Below are 5,258 nucleotides of genomic sequence, written 5' to 3'. Positions count from 1 at the left end.
CCATGTGGTTTTTAATGAATCTAAAGATATTAACAAATTACTTATAAAATTTATTAGGGGATAAAAACATGCCTATGATTCAGGTCAGCCAGTTTGTAACCTCTGGATTAAGTCCAACAGTGATGGAGCAAAGGGTGTTCTTCCCTGTGCTTGGTAAAACTGCACACATTCCAAGGCAACACAACGCATCCTTGGTGATGTCTCTGTTACTCAGGCCAGCAGCTCACATGCTTGTGCTGGGAATTTGTCAAAGAAAAGGAAATATCAATGCAATGTTCAGTGTTATTACTTGTTTTGATTTGCAGATTGAATTTGCAAGAGATTTATGTACCTCTCAAAGGAACTAATGGTTTCCCTGAATTTTCTCAGATAGCACTCGGTTTTTACCTTTACCAAAGAATTTATCAATTGTCATTCTTTATCTAATTTTAAATGAGGATTTTAAAAAAATTTTTCTTAGTTCAAAATAAACTCTCTCTTCAAATATTTAAATAAAGATTTTAACAGCATTTATGTGTGTTGTTTTAAAATACATTTAGAAATCTTTATCAGCTTCTAACATTTGTACTATTTAATTTTTGATAGAGGACACCTTATTTTATACTATCTGCAAATGTAAATTCAGATTTTTACCAGAGCAGAACTTTTAAAAATTAATGATTTATTGAGATAAAATATATGTACATTTTAACCAGTTTTTTACCAGTACTGTCCCATGAACATTCACCATATTTATCATAGAATATTTTTAAGTAGTACTATTAATGTGCATAATTGACAATGTTTTAATAGCTTCATTTTAATATTTCAGGTACAAAATAATAAGTAAAAATATGCAATGCATTTGGAAAATTCTAGAAAGTTTAAAGAAAAAAGGCAAGTATATCATTCTAAAAGTGCAAGAGTACAGTGTCTTTCTACAATGGAAACTCACCTCAGTATTAGCCTGTATTTCAACAATCTGCAGTAAACTTCATCTTAACGTCCACAGTTCTCAACAAACAGAGAGGAAAATGATCTGCTGATCTGCTCTCATAAACTGAATTCTTAGAAACATGGCAAACTCGATGGAGCCGTTATGCGTTATAGGATCATTACGCATTGAAATCATCTCTGGTATTCTTCTTACTAAATATTCCTTCTTTCCAGGTGTTCCAATTTCTTTTGAAACATCAGAGTTAAGATGACCTTGGCTGAGCGTCATCCCTCTATCCTCACTGGCCTCTATGGAGATGTGTGTACCCTGGCTAGTGCGATCTGGCTTGTCTGCATGCAAAGCAGATACACGTACTTTTGTGACTCCCTTGGTATGAGTAATTCACAGTAATGTTTTTAGAATGGAATAAGTAGCAACCATCTTAGCCTGATTGAGATATTTTTTAGAGCTCTTACAGGTATGGCCAAATTACTGAAATTCAAGAATTGTCAACAAGTCAAGATCAAATGATACGTTACATTGGGTAAAATCTGCTGCACAAGACTTCTTAAAGGTATTGAAAAGCAAGAATGTCACTTTGAGGACTAAGGTATTCTAGACTCGGGCTGTGGTATTTTCAAGCACTTCATATGAGTGTGAAAGTTGCTGGTGAAGAGTAGTGAAAGTACCAAGGACTGCCAAAACAACAAACAAATCTGTCTTGAAAGAAGTACAACCGGAATGCTCCTTAATGTCAAGGACGGCAAGACTACATCTGTATACTTTGGACATGTTGTCAGGAGAGGAAAAGGACATCATGTTGGTAAACTAGAAGGACAGAGAAAAAAAAGAAAGACCCTTGACAAGATGTATTGACCCAGTGGCTGCAACAATGGGCTCAGACATAAGAACAATTGGGATTGTACTGCAGGACCAGGCGGTGTTTCTTTCTATTGTACATAGGGTGAGTCAGAATGGACTGAACTACACCTAATAACAAGGTATGCACACAATGGAATATTACAGATGGTTAAAAAATAATGATGACACTGTGGAACATTTCAGGACATGGAAAACTTTGGAAGACATTATGCTGAGTAAAGTTAGTCACCAAAAGGGACAAATACTGTATGAGACCACTATTATGAAAACTATTATAAAAAAGTTTTAATACCAAAAGAAGCAGGCTTTGATAGCTAGCATAGGTGGGAGAGCAAGAGCAGTAATAAACTAGAGTGGATAGGTCTAACTTGGGTGAAGGGGAAAGTACGGGAGGGAAATAAAGATGGGTAGGGGGCATAGGGAGGTTTGATAAGTTTTGAATGCAAAAATTATGATCTGATATTTAAATTCCACTGCATTCATGATACAAAAGTTTTAAAATAAGACAAAGAAAATATGGAGTATCTAACTTCTGTATTTGTAAATATTTAGAAATAGGGCATTTATTTTGTAATGAGACCATACCCAAGTAGAGTGGGTCCCATACCTAATCATTTCTCTGTAGAATCGTATTAACAAGAACAGGATAGATACAGGAGCACACAGAAGGGAAAAATAAAGGCCATGTGGGGACCTGTGTAAAACCAAAGGAATTCTAAACATTTCTGACAAACACCAGAAATTAAGAAAGAGGCCCACAAGATCTGATACAACCAAGGCCTTGATTTTGAGTTGTAGCCTGCCCATGAACTGGGAAAATAAAAATTTCTATTCTTTAAAGATACCCAGGTGTTGTATTTTTTTGTTATGGTAACACTAAGTAACTAAGGAAGCAAAATTTTGAAATTCCAAAAATATTATTTTTCTCACTAATATGCTTCATTCTACAAACCAAAGCCTCTACATTCATATTCTCCTCCTAGCTAAAGACTACAGTATTATTTTGAAAACAAATATAGCATTTTTTACTTTTTTATGCTGGATTATTGCTTATACTTCTTCCCTGATATAATAAGCTTCACTGCCAGGGTCCATTTTAATTATGAAATGTGCTAAAAGACAAAAATGAATCACTGAAGAGGAATAAAAAGCATCAGCTAATATTTCAAAATGTTATCATGTTTCATAAGGAAGTAAATATCAATTGTAATCCAATATCCCAATGAAAATGCATGTTTAGTACAAATGCGCATAGTAAAATAGATTACCTGTATTTATTTGTATATGTACTCTAGAGTAGGGCTCTTTTTTGGAGGGGGCTATCATATCTGGGGAAGAGAAAGTTAAGGTCAGATTTTCTGGTGGCGTTATTGCTTCTTGGGCATCTCCCTGGAGCCCCATAGAACATGCTTTGACCTCCTTTGGAAGTGGGAGTGATGATCCCCTTCTTAATATCAGGTTACTACCTTGATCAATATTCCCTCCAAAGTGAAAAGCATGGAAATTTGGAACAAAGAAGTTCAAGGGACTCTGGTGATTTATTCAAACTTTACAGAATGATGAGGAGCAATGGTGGCTCAGTGATAGATTTCTCACCCTCATGACAGGCGATCCAGATTCAATTTCCAACCAATACACCTTAACCGTAGCCACCACGTGTCACCATCGAGGGCCTGAGTGTTGTGTGATGCTGAGCAGGTTTCAGCAGAACTTCTGGACTATGGTAAACTAGGAAGAAAGATCTGGCTATCTATTTCTAAAACTTAGACAGTGAAAACCCATGAATTATAGCAGAATCACCAACTAATAGCAACATACAGAATGGTGGTGTCTTCGTGGTGCATATAAAATAGGTCAGTGAGTCCAATTTTGCTACCCTCTCCTGACTACTTACTGAGGGTGTGTTCCCCCTTTTCAGATTGTCCCAAGATTTTTTTTCTCTCTAGTTGTGTGAAGGGTTTCGTATGGGAATGCCTTCTCTTCTTTTCCTCATGTTTTCCTCTTTTCTCTTCTCCCCATTACGTTTGTCCTCTTAACTTTTTCTTCTCTCCTCCGGTAGTTCTCATTTATCATTTCTTATGGGCCTATTGTCCCTCTGTCAGATATCTGCAAATCCTAAATCAATTCATCAATCTCTCTCTTTCTCTTTTGGTAATTTGTACTCCAAAATCAATTGCCATGTAAGGCTGTTTTTGTTTGTTTGTTTTTTGAAATACACTTGTTCCTCCTGCCTGGTGGAGGCAAAGTGGAGAGATTTCCATATCCTACATTTGGAGCTGGAGGTCAGGGAGGAAGAATGTCAGGTCAATCCTCGAATTTGGGTTGTTAATTTTGTGCTATTCAAAAAAAGAAATATAACAAATATAAAAGAATATCACATACAGGGAGATTTTTTTTTCTGTCAGAATCCTTTATTGAGTTTATGTAGGAGATCACTCCTGTGCTAGCATTACCATGACCTTATGGTAAAAAATACCATTTGTCCCCCTCTTAACCTTGGATTCCATTGCAAAGGCTTTTACCATGAACTTAACACTGAACAGTATCATTAAGCTCTCCTTTTTTTTCTTACTGTAAGCATTTTTTGTGTGATTAATTTCTTAAAACATATTTAATAAAAGCATATTACTCCATCATTTTTGTGCACCATACTGCATTTATTAATTCTTCTATTCCTTAATATTTAAGTTGTACATATGATTCTGTATTATAAAATTTATAAGGACGATCTGGTATATTAAGTTTTGTGCACATGTCTAATTATTTCCTTAGGCTTGTGTCCTTAGTAATAGAATTTGTTACCAAAAGATAAAAATGTTTTGTTATTGAAATGTTTTCGATTTAAAAGTTATTTGGATTTTGAATGATAAAAGTAATAGAAATCAGGGCCTAAAAACAGAAAAGTGTAAAAATTAAAAACTGTAAGTCAATTTTGTCTCATCCCACTTAAGTTATAAATTTTTATGAGATTGATGTCTATGTTAAGGATCTTTTAATATTATCAATTGCTATCATCAAACTATTTAAGTATTATATTACTGCTGTCTTTAATATCATCCATTGCTATCTTCAAAGGTCAACCATTTAAAGTTCCTACTAGTAACTGATGAAAGTATTGGTTGTACTGCATATGCAGCAATCATAAGTATAACGTTTTACTTTTTAACAGCTTTATTGACACATAATTCACATACAATATGATGAAATGACTCAAATATATTTAAAAAGAGGCATACAGTCATCACCAGAATCAATTTCAGAACATTTTACTCATTCCTATACACATACTTATTAGCTCCCCATTCCCCAAAACCTGCCCTGCTACAATCTGAAGACACTATTAATCTTGTTACTGTCTCTATAGGTTTAACTATCCTGGAATTCATACAAAGAAAATCATCAAAAAACTCCAACAAGGACATCAAAATCAAACATGGAAACAATCCAGGAGAAAGATAAT

The sequence above is a fragment of the Echinops telfairi genome, unplaced genomic scaffold (assembly GCF_000313985.2).
Source record: "Echinops telfairi isolate 266 unplaced genomic scaffold, ASM31398v2 ScPeMD7_6080;HRSCAF=6971, whole genome shotgun sequence".
NCBI lineage: Eukaryota > Metazoa > Chordata > Mammalia > Afrosoricida > Tenrecidae > Echinops > Echinops telfairi.
The sequence above is the reverse complement of the archived record's forward strand: the minus strand, read 5'-3'. Positions refer to the sequence as shown.